The sequence below is a fragment of the Pinus tabuliformis genome, chromosome Q (genome assembly GCF_031772625.1).
Source record: "Pinus tabuliformis cultivar Carrire ecotype Pingquan chromosome Q, CPIR1, whole genome shotgun sequence".
Classification (NCBI taxonomy): domain Eukaryota; kingdom Viridiplantae; phylum Streptophyta; class Pinopsida; order Pinales; family Pinaceae; genus Pinus; species Pinus tabuliformis.
The window spans coordinates 1,026,510,305-1,026,527,729 of NC_142296.1; the positions used below are offsets into that span (position 1 = coordinate 1,026,510,305).

General features: G+C 40.8%; 1 protein-coding gene across 1 annotated transcript in view; it reads right to left on the reverse strand.

Moving 5' to 3' along the window:
* The window catches only part of LOC149222992 (squalene monooxygenase SE1-like), a 132,075-nt gene that overhangs the window by 77,582 nt on the left and 37,068 nt on the right, over positions 1-17,425 (reverse strand). The window lies entirely within an intron of this gene.

The following is a 17,425-nucleotide window of genomic DNA, read 5'->3' on the forward strand; positions in this document are numbered from 1 at the left end:
GAGGTGCTGGACTACGCAACAACATCCGCAGAGATAAAAAAGTTGTCCTCCAGGCTAAAGGAAGATTTTGCGATGTTTGCAATGATAACTACAGAAGTGAGGTGGGGCAATATGGAGTGTTATAGTCCCAGAGTTGCACAGAGATTTGGGTAGGGTCCATTGAGGTGAGCATCAGTTGGTGTTTCCTCATGGATCATTACCTTGTTACAGGGGCCCACAGTATTCAGTAGTAGGAGGATCAGTGTTAGTTGATGTAGTCAGATTCCAGAGTGACAGTGGTAGACTAGTTACAATCAGATGTTTAGGAGCACAGAGCAGCATTGACAGTAGAGCAGGAGGCTCAATAGCAGAGTCAGTGATAAAGCAAATTCCCAATGGACAGTGCAAAGGCTAGTAGCAGTCAGATGCTTAGGAGACAGATGCAGCACAAAGGCACAATTAATTCAGTATTTTGGATGCTTCTCAGTTGCAGTAGCAGCAACAATAGTTGAGAGGGAGATGTAGTGCAGATGCAGAGTTGGCAGCGGTATAGCAGTGTCAACAGCAGCGCAGATGCAACAATAGAGTTGCACAGTGGTTGGTGGGCAATGGCAGGCACTCACAGTGGCCAAACATCAGCAACGTGTATGGAGGATGATGCAGAGATAAGATGTTGTAGTAGTTCAGCACTAGAACACCTTCCTCACTAAGAGGGACTGTTAGTTTTTTGTAGCATCGGATGGTGTTCTAGTCTTGACAATTGTCAAAAAGACTAAGAAACGCTAAAACTCTAGAACCTAGAAAAGGTTTCAGGAAAATCCACCTATAAATGCCTTGATTAAGTTAATTAATCAGAAATTAAATTTTTCCTAAGTCTAACTTACGGAAAATGATTAATTAAAAATAATTAATTGAGGAAGGTGAGGTTTCTCTAGGAACTCACACGGATCAACTAGGAAATGATCTCAGTCATTGATTAAATTTTAATCTTGGTCGTTTGAGTCCCAACTGGAGATTATAAGAAGAGGTCGATGGGTAGATAGAGGAAGACACTTGAGATTGATTTCCTTGGGCAGTTTGATTTTCCAGAGAGCATCACCATTTTGCTAGAAGAGTTCAAGCTAGAGAAGGGACATAGAGACAGAGAGAGGCAGAGACAGTGAGTCCAAAGGAATTTTTCTAGTTCCAGATTCAGAAAGAGGAGGCCAAAAATATTCTCCAGGAAGCTGTTGAGAGGCAACACATAGCCTCAAGTGAGAAGTTTGATTGAGCTGAAGGGGAGGACATCTTCAGTTCCAGAGGCCAGGGATATTTTCCACGGGGCCAGAGAAGCATTTTCCCAGTCAGCAACAGGTAAGATGACTAGATTGGTAATTGATTTAAGTAGAGCATTTGGCAGGTTGTGCAAGGGTGATGCAGAGCCTGTGCAGGCCAGTTTGGACGACTAGCTTTTCAGAGGTCAGATAAAGTCGAGATTGCTCGAAGAGGGTAAAATCCCTCAGTATATTTTTGCCAATATTTCTCTTGGGTAGATTTGCCAGTTTGGCGACATTTATTGTACTTAGAATTTCTCACTACTGCTTAATAATAAACACAAACAATTGTTGCACCAGTTTTCCCACATTGGGTTTTTTCGGGGACTTTTGTCCAAAAATAATGGTGTTATATTTTTGTGTATGTGTGCCAATATTTTCTCAGTTTCTAGTTTATCTTCTGCAATATTTTATTTTGGTGAAAATTATAGTTGTGAATTATTCATTAGTTGTCATAGCAAATAAACTGCTAATTAATTTATAGTGAGAAGAATAATTTCCAGTTGTTGCAATACTTAAGAATTTCACACCAGGATCATCCATCATTTAAGGAGTGTCCCTCAAATCCACCTCAAATCATTCTCAGGATTCCCTGATCTAACTAGGGTGTCACCACGTCATCTCCATGGGTCTCCAATGGTCAACACAAAGCCTCCTCTCTCTAGTGTTAGGGCTCCATTAGGGTCAACAAGCCCTCCCTATTCATCTCATGGAAGGCCATCCTCATCTGGGCTTTGAATCATGGCCTACCCATTAGGTAGTGTCAAGGCCAACCTAGGGGCATGTTGGGTTCAATGGTGCAATCATCAATAAGATCAGCATCCTGAGTCCTGGGGGTGCTCTGGGACATGCATCATCTACTCAAGTCATCATAATGCCCAACGCTTTGATATAAGTGGACAATGTTGCATCTGCTTAGTCATTGGTTTCTCTAAAAGGCCTAGGTACCTGTGGAGTGGGTGCGCTTAAGGCCTGCGTCGTTGTGGACCACCTAACAAAAACCAACTTAAAATACAGTGAAATCAATCATTCATCAAAGACTAAGATCATATAAGCATCTAAGTGGACCAAACTTGCATGTTAAGGGCATATTAATACTTTAAACTTGGATCACCTTCTGATATCTAACCAAACCAAGTCCTGTAAAGGTGTTCCCTACCTTGATAGAGGTGGTTAATGGTCAACCCTATTAGGTGCTTCTAGCTCCTAAGGGGAGGTGTCGTTTCCAAGGTCAACCCCTCAATCAATAGGTGTTAGTGTAAATGAGTGGTAATGAAAGGGAAAAGGCTGCATAGTCAAGTGCCATGGTCTAGGGGACCAACTGATGGGGAGTCCACATCCTGAGTGTATAGATGTAAATGGAGGGAGAAATCATGGATACATGAGTTACCCTGTTCAGCTTGTTTTTCCCACTCCACTAGTGCTCCTTTTACTTCTTCTTGATAATGCTTTGTATTACGGTGCATAGCTCAAGGGTTATAGCTCGCTCTTTATGATGTAACATTTAATTTTACCCCTTGAGATGAGGCAATTTATCACTCATTAGGGTTGGGACATGCAAAGGTTCCTTTTGATGTAATGGAGCATCAAGTGCTCACGAACCGAGTGATGGTTAATGAGGGGGGTAGAGTTCATGCTAGGCTTTTTCCCATGTGCTAACTTATGTCCCGACCATTCTTTGCATTTTGAATTTATTCTTTTTCTTTTATTGTGGCCATTATATGATTTTTCATTCTTTTAGTTGCATCAACCCCCAAGGAAATGTTTCCTATCCCTACCCAAGGATGTGGATAAGAGGGTGCCAAACCCCAATGAACCAATGACAAGTTAGACTCAAAGAATGGAGGTGGTATAAGGGGTTTCTAATTTGAGATGGGAAGTGTCAAGTATGGTGTAAGGGAAAAGTGAACGTGTTATATCAATCTGTGTTTTCCAAGTAGTGCCCCGCCTATGACCCTAGGGCCTTAAGGGAGGTTACATTGGACTAGAGCTAAAGATTAACCCCCTGGAAAGGTGAGAGGATAGATTTACAATCATGATAGGTCAATCTTCCAAATCACCCCTTTATCCATAGTAAATGCCCAAAACAAACAAATATAACTCAATTGCAAAATGATTAAAGTATCTTTTGAAAAGAAGCCCACCCTCATCCAAGAGGTAATGTCGAATGGCAAGAGGTATGTGGATGATGCAGACAACAGAGGCACATGGCATATCATCACTAATAAGTGAATAGCAGGGGATGTTGGCTGGCTGGCTATCCAATGTAGGAGAAAAGTTTTCTCCTAAAGGGTTACCAATTTTGGTGTGTAATAGTCTTTGTTACCGCTTAAACTAGCAGGGGTCCTATAGGGAAACTACTAGGTCAAGGGAAACAATGGAGCGATGGCCCACTGTCACCTCAGCTAAGGCTCCCCGCTCTTTACAGACTGTAAATCCCAAATCGGGCAATTTAACTAGAGAACTTATTCTAAAATCCGTAACTGTATAATTTCAACCAAACATATAAAGCCCTAAATTTGAAACTTTAACTAGACAGTAACTAAATTTTTTTAAAGAATTTAAATTTCAGGAGAATACCTGGTAAACAGTTGAAGGTGTTGTGGTTCCCGCTACTGCAGTTACCAAATCACCCTTTACCTCCCAGCCTATCTGGGCTCTGCCTGTATGGTCCCCAGATCCAAAAGACAATTCTTCTGGCCCCGTGCCCAAAACCCCAAGAACAATGGAGCTTAATCTAACTCTTTGTCTGTGATTCCTTCTTTGTCCCTGTAAGATTTCAAACAATTCCCTTTCCTTCCTCCTTTTCCCAGGGCAAAATTCCACCATTCTTATACCTTCCAAGGCCACTATCTCCCAGCGGTTTGTTCACTTTGTGATTTTGGCCTTCTGACACGTGGAATTCCAAGATTGTTGAGTATCCTCCTTTTGAGGCGGTCATTCCGTATTATGCGTTGAGTTTACATAATTGTTTACAAATTTTACTTAATTTCTTTTATGTCATGCGTTTTATGTCATGCGTTTTATGTCATGCGTACTAGGGATTTTACTTAATTTGTTTGCTTGGTTGATATAATCTATCCCTTTTTAGTTAATTTCCTTTAGTCTCTTTATATAAAATATACAATTATTATTAATACAATTAACAATTAATAGTAATAATTTATAGTTCTATTTTTATTTGGTCAATATATTGTGTATGTATTTTATAATTTCCCCCATTTTTTTGTATAAAAATATATCACGATTCCCATTAGTCTTATATGATATATGATATATATATTATAGCACCTTGCATTTACTTTTTATTGGGTATAATATATTATAGTTTAAGATGGTGGTACACATATTAAGTACACAAAGTGGTCGATATATTCCCTCTGAGTTAGGTATTTACTTCGTATTTTCAATAATTGTTTTATTTATCCTATACTTGGATATTTTCATCTCTGGTTAGTAAGTATACTAGTGCAGTACATGCGATGCATGCATACGTAGTTATCATATGCATGTCTCGCATGCATGCCAGTAATCATATTCTATGTTTATTTCGAAATGGATCATTACACGGACTTTCACCAATGGGAGGAGACTCGGTATAATGAGGATCACAAAGATGAATGGATCAATGATAGGGTGAAAGGTGATCCTAGAAGCCTATTCACAAGAGAGGTTCAAATATATGACTAGCTTGCTTGGAAAGCAAGATGAAAGGCTCTCTACGAAGGGCTTGGGAGAATCCTAAGGGCTAGGGTTTGAGTATATGACTTATCAAGGAGATTCCTAGAGCCTAGATCCTTGTGGAAACTTGGATACAAAGTGGTCTTTGTGGAATTATTTACAAAAGGTTGTGGGACCACGCGGGACCAAGTAGACCCAGAATTAGGTCAAGGGGATGGAATTCATCAACCAAGGGTGTGCTTGGCCTAATTGGAGGGGGGGGGGGGGGGGGCAGGGGAGAGGCAGAAAGGGATTAAAGGAGAAATTTTCTTTGAATTTGATGCAATAATCACAATGAGATCACTAGCCAAGGGAAACCCAGGGCAACACAAGGTCCTCGAGCTAGGGATTTCAATATCTCGAGATCCCACTGTCATATTTTCTTCAAATTTGGATGGCCTCTAGAGAAAACTACGATGGAGTTGTGGACCAAAAATCAAAGTATTTGGATGGCTAGAATGTGAGATACATGATGCCCTAAGTGACCTATGTAGGCTAGGCATAGAAAGAAAGAGACAAGGTGCAAAAAATATGCTTTAAGGTGGTCACCTATGGAGGACCAGTGCCTAATCCTTTGGGAAAGATGGAGTCATGTAGGATCAAGAATTTTCATTTATTTCCACTTGTCAAGGAGGCCTAAAAAGCAACTTTGTTGGGCATTAGGGCTTAATGGAAGGAGCTTCAAGATATTTATACTTCATTCAACAATATTTGGTGACGTAACAAGACAAAATGTCTCTAGGAACATTCATTCATTCAAACATGGCCCATACATGATATATCACTATTTAGAAATTCAATTTCCACAATTTCGTTCTAAGAAAAGCAACAAATTAACCTAAAATAGCGAAAATCCCAATATCATGAATGCAGCAATGTAAAGAATCAAAATAGCATTAACATGGCACTTACATGTAAGAAGAATATATCCAATCACCAAGATATGCCAATCATAGAATATCTAAGACAAAGAAGATTAACCAAACATCGAAATTCATCCAATGATCCCAAAAATCTCATCCTCAAAAGATAGCGAAAATCGCACAAGTAGATATGATCCAACCAAGTGATGATACTAAAATGAATTCACAACACTTGTATTTATGCACTTCTGATGAGTTTGATTTAGCTAATTAGGCCTACATTAGCCCCTAGAATAAAATAATGTGCAAAATAACTAACTTTTGGTGACAAGCCCACCAAACTAGCTCATAAACAAAAGAATAAGCCTCTCAAGAGGTCGAATAATCAATAGTACGTGTCGTTTGGCCTTCTAAGAAGCTTGATGAGGTCCATAGGTGCCATAATGAGAAATAGGAGTCCCAAAATAGTCGACAAGGGGTTGGCCCCTTGTTCTCCAAATAATAAACATGTGGTGCTTCCAATGGGTGTGGGGGCACACAAGTAACCTCGTGGGTATCTAAGTAGATCGAAGATGTCTGTAGATCATTTGCAAGGGCTTGGATTATGATGTAAGTGATGCCACATCATCATATAGGTCCTGGGTCTTCTGCCAAGTGCATGGTACAACTATGGGGTCGGTTGGGCATGGTGAACCAGGTGCATCTTTTTAGCAATCTTTGAGCATCTCTAGGGATCCATCAAGTGTGGTCTACTGTTGTGGAGGCCCATGGCTCTCTACACACACCCCACATGTTCCAATGTAGCCCTCTAGAGGGTTAGGACCCTGTATAGGGAGACCAAACCCAAAATGGAGACCATCTGCAATCCTGCATAAGATCCAATGCGTCCCCTAACCTTCCAATACAACAAGTTATTTAAAGAAATCGAGTTATAAGCTTACAAACCATGGATAATATGTGGGCACTTCATAATGACATGGCCTTCCATAGTGAGCTTTGGTATGTGCTAATGTCTCCAAGCTCCAAAGGGGTTAACCAAGTACCCTATTAGGTGGTTTCTACCTTTAGAAGGGATAGTATGTCCAAGGTAAATCCCTCAAATGGTGGTGACATGTGATAAAGAGATGAATGGAGTAGGGAATGAAAGGGGCAATCCTGGACCACATGTCAGGGTACACGGGTAGCTAATAAAGGGAAGCCCACATTTGGGTATATAATGTATAGGAGGGAGCAGTTGTGGTGCATGAGATACCACGACCTTGATTTTTCCACCCTTCTTTGTATGCCTTCTTCCTTTTATGATTTTTCTTTGGTTAACTGCTCGGAACTCAAAGGAATGAGAGCATGATGTGTAAAGTATAGCAGTGGATACCCCCTTTAAGGTGGGGCAGTTCATCGCCCACCAGAGGTTGGGACAATCATGGGTTCTTGAATGATAAAGGAAGCTCATTTAGGGCCTAGAGGAACCAGGGTGATGGCCATGGAAGGGGGTAGAGCTCATGTATTGGCTTTTTCCCACGTGCTAAATGTGTTTGTCCCCGCCATCTTTTGCATTTCGTGGTACAATTTCTGTTGAATGTGGCCAATAATACCTTTACTTTTCTTTTTAGCTGCATCTAGCTTTGGGGCATTGTTCCATGCCTGACCCAAGGTGTGGGTAAGGGGAAGGGGAGGCTAACCCTATGTGGACCCAATGAAGGAATGTGGACCCAGGTGAGAAGAATGATGAAATGGGGTTATAATGAATGGAGGGGGAATGATATATGTGGATGAGGGAGCACGACCATGCAACCAAAATCAGGGTTTCCCATGAAGTACCATCCCTAGTACCCAAGGGTTAGTAAAAGAGATCCCACAGGACTAAGGTCCAAGGGTAACATCCAAAAGAGGCCTAGGGGACAGGAGCATAGACCTAGCCCACTCTTTCCGTCAAATCCCCCCATCAATTCATGCCCAAAACTTTCTATGATAAGTAAACTACAATACTCAATTACCAAATGACAAGGCATACCTTTAGGTTTGGGAGGCCCACCTTCAAACATACAATCATGACAGATGGGTGAGTGACCACATGGCTGGCTCAGGTGGTAGAGAAGTGACACAACGAGCTAGTTGGTGGCTGCTGGCTATCGGCTGAGGACCATCTTGGAGAAAATTTTCTCTTGAGGATATCACCCACAAAATGGTGGGTAACATCTGGCTCCAACTAGGACGTGATCCCTTGAAAAGTGGGCAAAGCTACTCAAATGGGGGTCATGAGAACATCAACAATCTCTTAGTACACCGTAGACCTGTTGTCTACACATATCATAGATAAAAAACACGGGGCAACATGCTTTCGCGGCGTCTTATGATCGCAAATGCTTGGATTAGACCCATAAAATCAATCATAAAAATAAATTCTTCAAATGCAAATTTTGAATCTAAATGCAGCTAATCTACCATGAGAAATATCATATGTTATTAGTTCTAATGCAAAAATCAGCATGCAATGCATCCTACCCTAACATGCATATAATAATGCTAATGCTAAGTATAATCATAAAGCCAGTGTAACAAACATATCATCATATCAATATACATATTCCTGCCAATATGACTACTCATGTAACAAATCCCGAAGTGAAAGCGAATACACTTGTATGGAGGATGAAGCAGGTGGAAGGTGGGAAAATATGATCTCCATTCAAGGTAAAAGGAAGCCCTAGGATAGAAGTGCAGGGCTTTCCCTCTAACTACGCAATGGTAGAATGAAAGATCACTCTCAACAACTCCCTATCACAATCATTGTTTATAATATCATGCTTTGTAGATGCCACAAGGTCGTGATAAGAGAGGAACGAAGGGTGAGGGAAGGAAGGGGTGCAATAAATAGGTTGCTCAAGGTGATGGTTGCAGTGGAGAGGGGAGGTCATGGAGTGATCAAAACCTTGAGGGTGTGTCTAAGGAGGGAAAGTATAATCAATGAGGGGTTCTTCCTAAACACTATACTCGGAAGGGGGAAAGGGCTCATCGTCACTTGAGATCATATGACAAGGGGTGAGGGAATCACTTGATGAAGACGCAAGATGATGAACAATAGGAAAGGGAAAAGGGGAAGGTGAAGTTTCAACGGGACTCTTTTCTTGAAAATCCAACTCTAGAGGCTCAAGAGATTTAAATATACTCCCGGAATCATAAGGAAGGTAGGTATGAGCAAGGGCCTTATCAATCCTATCATTGTTGGTATCAAAGATAGGGTCTTCCCAAAAAGGAGAATCAGTCATCTCCAATTGCTCCTTTTCATGCAAGGGAAAATGATAATTCTCCTTCCCAAGGGTATCGATGGATATGTCCTCATAAATAATGCCCGGGAGAAAGGGAGGACCACTCTCAACCCCATCCTCCTTGTCGATGTCATAAATGGGAGCACAATCAAATTGAGGACCAACAATTTCCCATTTCTCTTTTCCAATATGGAATAATCTCCAATGTCACCTTCTAAGGGGCTAATGGGATCACCTTCCTCAAGGTTCTCAAAGGAGAATCATCGGGAGTACTAACCTTGAGAAAGGTAAGGTTAGTCTCAATTTCACTACCCATGGACTCATTCTTCCCAACACGTGTCCTCAAAATCATCCTTTTCATCATGTGGACCCAAGGAGGACTCGTCTTCCTGCTCATTACTTAGATTCTCAATGTCTTGATGATGCTCGATAAAGGCCTTTTTCTTGGATGCTTAATGTAGTGTGTACTTGAAAATGTCTAAGAAAGCCATCAACGAACTCTTCAATAGATGAGATGCCCCTAGGTTCGTGATTATGCAACCATGAGTTATGACCACAGAGAGATCTCATTAACAACAACATGAGGACATCTTGGTGAACCACTTTCTCTTTCAAAGTATGTGCATTAAATAATTCTACATGGTTAATTGAGGAGAGTGAATCACCATCAAACACGGGCACCCCACATACCATCCTTCCTATGACATGATTACGGTGCCTAGGGACACTAGCGATGTCCAAAGCAGGAAAATCATCAAAGAAAGACACCCTACTTTGAGTATACATGTAAATTTTGTAGGAGTCGCCAGGGTGAATTTAAAGATGCCTAGAAAAATGTTTGCTTCACCCTACAAGCATCGACCATAAAGTTCAATGAAAAACTAGGGCTTCGTTCTTCCAATGGAGTTGCCAATAATGATATGTCAATATGTCATATGGGGAACAAAACACGCGTCTCGTTTCCCCGAAAACGGTGCTAGAAATGTTACCGCTCAAAGTAGCATGGATCCTAAGAGGGGGACCGATAGGGTAACTACTAGGTCAAGGGCAACAATGTAGCGATAGCCCACTGTCATCTCAACTAAGGCTCCCTGCTCTTTACAAACTTTCACCGATGGGAGGAGACCCAGTATAATGAGAATCATGAAGATGAATGGATCAATGATAGGGTGAAAGGTGATCCTAGAAGCCTAATCACAAGAGAGGCTCAAATATATGGCTAGCTTGCTTGGAAAGCAAGATGAAAGGCTCTCTAGGGAGGACTTGGGAGAATCCCAAGGGCTAGGGTTTGAGTAAATGATTTATCAAGGAGATTCCTAGACCCTAAGATCATTGTGGAAACTCGGATACCAAGTGGGCTTTGGGAAATTATCTTCAAAAGGTTGTGGGACCACACAAGACCAAGTGGACCCGGAATTAGGTCAAGGGGATGGAATTTATCAACCAAGGGTGTGCTTGACCTAATTGAGGGGAGGGAGAAAGGAATTAAAGGAGAAATTTTCTTTGAATTTGATGCAATAATATCAATGAGGTCACTAGCCAAGGGAAATCTAGGGTAAGAAACAGTCCTCGAGCTAGGGCTTGCAATATATCGAGATCCCACTGTCAGATTTGCTTCAAATTTGTAGGGCCTCTAGAGCAAACTCCAACACAGTTGTGGACCGAAAATCGAAGTATTTGGATGGCTATATTGTGAGATAAGTGATGCCCTAAGTGACCTATGTAGGCTAGGCCTAGAAAGAAAGATAGAAGGTGCAAACAATATGCTTTAGTGATCACCTAAGGAGGACCAGTGCCTAATCCTTTGGGAGAGATGGAGTCATGGAAGATCAAGAGTTTGGATTTATTTCCACTTGTCAAGGAGGCCTAAAAAGCAACTTCGTTGGGCATTAAGGCTTAATGGAAGGAGCTTCAAGGTCTTTATACTTTGTTCCACAATATTTGGTGACTTATCAAGACACATTCATTCATTCAAACATGGCCCATACATGATATATCACTATTTAGAGATTCAATTTCCGCACTTTCGTTCTAAGAAATGCAACAAATTAACCCTAAAATAGCGAAAACCCCAATATCATGAATGCAGCAACATAAGAATCAAAATAGCATTAACATGGTACTTACATGTAAGAAGAATATATCCAATCACCAAGATATGCCAATCATAGAAGATCCAAGACAAAGAAGATTAACCAAACATCGAAATTCATCTATTCATCCCAAAAATCTCATCCTCAAAAGATAGCGAAAATCTCACAAGTAGATATGATCCAATCCAAGTGATGATGCTAAAATGAATTCACGTCACTTGTATTTATACACTTCTAATGAGTTTGATTTAGCTAATTAGGCCTACATTAGCCCCTAGAATAAAATAATGTGCAAAATAACTAACTTTTGGTGACAAGCCCACCAAACTAGCTCATAAACAAAAGAATAAGCCTCTCAAGAGGTCAAATAATCAATATTACATGTCGTTGGGCCTTCTTAGAAGCCTGATGAGGTCCATAGGTACCATAATGAGAAACCAGACTCCCAAAAATAGTTGACAATGGGTTGGCCCCTTGTTCCAAATAATAAACATGTGGTGTTCACAATGGGTGTGGGGGCACACAAGTAATCTCATGGGTCTCGAAGTAGATCGAAGATGCCTGTAGATCATATGCAAGGGCTCGAATTATGATGTAAGTGATGCCACATCATCATATAGGTCCTGGGTCATCTGCGAAGAGCATGGTACAACTGTGGAGTCGACTGGGCATGGTGAACCAAGTGCATCTTCCTCGTCAAATAGATGGATCTCTGGAAAGCTTTGAGTGTCTCTAGGGATCCATCGAGTGTTGTCTACTGTTGTGGAGGCACATGGCTCTCTACACACACCCTACATGTGCCAATGTAGCCCTCTGGAGGGTTAGGACCCCGTATTGGGAGACCAAATAGAAAATGGAGACCGTTTGCAATCTCGCATAAGATCCAATATGTCCTCTAGCTTTCCAATACAACAAGTCATTTAAAGAAATCGAGTTATAGAGCTTACAAACCATGGATAAGAAGTGGGCACTTCATAATGGCATGCCCTTCCATAGTGGACATTGGCATGTGCTAATGTCTACAAGCTCCAAAGGGGTTAACCAAGTACCTATTAGGTGGTTTCTACCTTTAGAAGGGATAGTATGTCCAAGGTACATCCTTCAAATGGTGGTGACATGTGATAAAGAGATGAATGGAATAGGGAATGAAAGGGGCAATCCTGGGCCACATGTCGGGGTACAAGGGTAGTTAATAAAGGGAAGCCCGCACTTGGGTATATAATGTATAGGAGGGAGCAATCGTAGTGCATCAGATACCTCGACCTTGATTTTTCCACCCTTCTTTGTATGCCTTCTTCCTTTTATGATTGTTCTTTGTTTAACTACTCGAGGCTTAAAAGAATGATAACATGATGTGTAAAGTATAGCAGTGGATACCCCCTTTAAGGTGGGGCAGTTCATCGCCCACCCAGGGTTGGGATAACCATGGGTTCCTGAATGAAAGAGGAGGCTCATCTAGGGCCTAAAGGAACCAGGGTGATGGCCATGGAAGGGGGTAGAGCTCATGTATTGGCTTTTGCCCACGTGCTAAATGTGTTTATCTCGACCATATTTTGCATTTTGTGGTACAATTTTATGTTGAATGTAGCCAATTATGCCTTTACTTTTCTTTTTAGTTGCATCAACCTTCGGGGCATCATTCCATGCTTGACCCAAGGTGTGGGTAATGGGAAGGGAAGGCTAACACTATGTGGACCCAATGAAGGAATGTGGACCCAGATGGGAAGAATGATGAAATGGGGTTATAATGAATGGAGGGGGAGTGATATATGTGGATGAGGGAGCACGACCAAAATCAAGGTTTCCCATGAAGTACCATCCCTAGAACCCAAAGGTCAGTAAAAGAGATCCCACGGGACTAAGGTCCAAGGGCAACATCCAAAAGAGGTCTAAGGGACAAGAGCCAGACCTAGTCCACTCTTTCCGCCGAATCCCCCCATCAATTCATGTCGAAAAGTTTCAATGATAAGTAAAATACAATACTCAATTACCAAATGACAAGGTATACCTTTAGGTTTGGGAGACCCACCTTCAAACATACGATCATGACAGATGGATGAGGGACCACATGGTTGGCTCAGGTGGTAGAGAAGTGGCACAACGAGCTAGTTGGTGGTTGCAAGGGGCTACTGGCTATCGGTTGAGGACCATCTTGGAAAAAAATTTCTCCTAGGGACATCACCCACAAAAATGGTGGGAAACAATCTCCAAGCCAACAAACCTCCTCAGACTATTCCAATGGCTATATCCATGGAAGACAAGGTCAAACCATATCAATTAATGTGCAAGCATCTGTTAAGAATCAACCCATATGCCATGAAGAAGGGGTGGCCTTGACCATTAGCAATAAAATATTATAAGAAATAGGTGAGTGCCTCAACATGTGTGCAAAAGGGGAGCACTCCACCTAGTAATCACTGCAACATCATAATAACCCATATCTAGTGTGAAATCCAACATTATAAGTAAGGGTGTTGATGCTACCTCTAAATAAAATAAAGTTGAAATAGCCATTAAATTACCATAATCAACCTCAACATATGTGCCCAAAGGGAGCACTCTAAAAAACATAGTCCTCACAATCTACAAGATAAAACCATGTACCCTAATCAATCTGGATTTGGTGAAGGGTGTGAATGTTTGAATCAGAAGGGAAATTTTCATATCTTTATTAAGGACATTAATGGGAAACCCTTCCTTTTTTGGATTTCAGATTTGGATTATGTGACAATCTCATGCAACAAATAAAGAAATGGTTGTGATATCCTGTAGATACACAGTGTCCCCGTCATGAAGGGAAGTAGCTATATGATCATTTTCAACTATAGGGTTACAACATCTCAATAAACTCCACCATTAGCTTGAATCGAGAGCTTTGAGGGGGTGCTTCGGGAGCCAGAATCCCAGGAGGCTTTGTTTGATACAAGGATATGACGCGAGGCAAAGGCTCAAATCCATCAGATCTTCCACAATACAATCTTGGACCTTACATTGTTGAACAGCAGCAACAAGTGCCATTCATGGAGATAAATCTAACAGAGGTAAAGTGACCTTTTTTTGTCCTTCAATCAAGGGTAGTGATTTGTCGATTCAACGGCTTTTGGCCCAGATCCGATGCTTTGCATTATTGGGTTTCCATAACTTGGACCAAAAAGCTGCGACATGTACCTTTGCTCAAAAGATTTCTTTATTGTTCAATTTGATATCGAGGAAGATGTGACAAGAGCATTGAAAGAAGGGCCATAGTTTTGGGGAAATGCAAGGCTCTTCAATACCCCTTGGTTCCCATATTTTGATGCCACAACAATGGTGGTCTCGACTCTCAACAATGCTAGTATGGGTGAGGCTACCAAATCTTCCCATTCCTTATTGGCACTGCAAGGTTCTAGAGGAAATTGGGAACACCATAGGATCATTCAAAGAGATGGGCCTCGAAAGAACGGAGAAAATATTATTTACGTTCACTAAAATCTGTGTAGAAATAGACCTAAGTAAAGGTCTAACTGATCGCATTCAACTGAAACCTAAAAATTTCGAGTGGACCCAACTTTTGGATTATGAAAATACAACATTCAAATGTCGATCATGGTACCAAACAAGACACTTGCAGAACACATCCTTGTAGGCAAAAAAGAACCAAAAAAACAAAGTGGCAGGCTCGCAAAACAAAAGGATTGCAGCCTTTTGATTTTCACCTCACGGAGGAAGAAGAAGAAGAAATCACGGAGAACCCTCCAAATCAACAAGAACGGGATGCTTCGGTCCATAATGGCAATGCAGCCCACAAGCAGAATGGTATGGAATCAGAAGAGATCCATGAACCAAAACAACAAAAAAATGTGGCACACAAAGAGAATGGGACGGTGGGCACAAAGAGAGTTTATGTTTTTGAAAGTTCAGATTTAGACAAAGAACTCCCATTGAAGATAACCATATGCAATTTGGAAATCGTTTGAGTCGACCCCAATTTAGGGGGATGGCAGAAGGTCCAGAAAGAGAAGTTAAGTGATTACTACCAAACTAACTTCGCGAGTTTCTATTATTTTTCATATTCTTCTTATGCACATAAGCCGAGAGATTGCTCTTACTAAATGCGGCTAGCATCCTTTTTTAAAGTTGAATAAAATTACGGGTTTTTTTCCTTTTGAAAAAAATAAAAGGAATAAAGTGCACATATATCCGAAATAGCTTTGCATGGTTAGCCCCAAGGGATAGCTCAATTGATCGAGTTCTCGTTGCTAAGTACCTTGCCAATTGGGAGTTCACAAGGTCAAATCTCCTCGATGCCCTTGGGGTTAGGCCCGACCAGGTAGATCCCTTCGGGTGGATCTGCCCGGATTATTACCCGTGGATGTAGCAGTCACTCAGTGACCGTGAACCACAGGTGAAAAACAATAAATATATATATATATATATATATATATATATATATCTGAAATAGCCTAGGGTGCTCATACATAAGGTCTAAACCCACATCAAACATACGAATGAACCACCATCTAGAGCCATATAAAAAATGTGATGATCATCATAGCATAGAAAGGGGACAATATGATATGTACCCTCCTAATCAATGATGAATAAAACCATCATAATAATGCTGAATCCAAAGGAACTCAACATAGCATCAATACACAAGGACATGAAACAGTCACTTTGCACTAGACACTTTTCTCTAAACATCACACACCCAACTGCTGACCAGTTAGTCAATTTGAGAGCACCACAAGGATAATGCTAGAAAAAGCATATGCTTCCATCACATGTCCCTTGATAACATCAATCAACTGTTTGGAACACCAATAAGTATATACCACATATAGTAAAGTGCCCATAATCATGCTCATGCATCGTACTAAGTAACACCTTCAAGAATGCCAAATGAACCGTGCATTTTCAGGCAGAAACAGGTTTGCTTCTCTTGATGTAATATTTCAATTTAGGGTTTATGTTGGATTAGTGTTTGCTTAAGTGTTCACCATAGAGTCATGATCTCTTTTTACATACAAAATAGACAACAACCCTAAATGGAGATCCATTAAATCCAACATAGAGGCAAGATGCATGGTGTAGAATGCATTTTGATGAGACAACAAAAGGAAATCAAGGAAGAACCATAGTAGGAGAGCTCATTACTAACTCAACAGGCAAAGCCAAATCAATTTTTTTTGTGGAGCCTAGGGTCAAAACTAACTATGTAATGGAAGTTCAGGCATTTCAGAAACACATAAATCTAGAACTTCACAATAACATCACAGATCTACCTTGTTATGACAACTATGGATTTGAAATCAACATTTTGATAGGAAAGGTGACAACCCAAGAGCATTCCATTTAGAAAGACTACATATTTAGTGTACAACTTTAATTCCCTCGTATTCACTCATGCCATCCACCAGTTAAACTCACTGGCCAATAATCTAGTAAATCAAGCAATTGATCTCGTTCTAGGCATGATTAAACCTTGGAGAATTAATCAGTGATGCCAACCCTACTGATTCATAACTGCCCCACACTGCTCATCTGAGGTGAAGTGCATGTGAAAATACCGCAGGAACATGAAGAAGAGGAGGAACAATCATCATGAAACTCCTAAAAAGATTGAAAAAGCCCACCAAAAATGAGAAGTCCAAATGTCTCAAGTTTATTCCTTGTCTACCTCCTTCCAAATACAGCAACATCTACTGGAAAATGGCCCCAAGGAAAAGGAAAACCTAGATGATTATCCTGATTAAGTACCACTACCAAAGGAAAAGATGGAAAAAATAATGGATAAAGTAACAGATGTGCAACATTAGCAGAAAACAGAGTTTAAAGAGCAATTTCAATTAACACAGAATTGGAAAAGCTCAGACAAAATTCAGGGAGAACAACAGAAAAAAGGAGAATGAAAGCAAAAATTGACAGCCTCAGATAAAAAGGAGAACATCCGACGCAGTGTAGGTGATACAGATGCTTAGAGATCAAGTGGAACCTGCAGGCACTCCAAGCAGGAGTCCAACACCCTCCAAGCCAGCTCAAAAGAAAAGGAAGTAGACATGGATATAAGTGGCAATCATAAATTGTAAGGAGTCACAACAAGAAAGACTGAAGGCCCCATCAATGACCTTAAAATGATCATACATCAGTCAATGTCTGACAGCCATGCCTTAAACACAGAAATGATAAGTCTTCTAGTGTTTTTGGCTTTA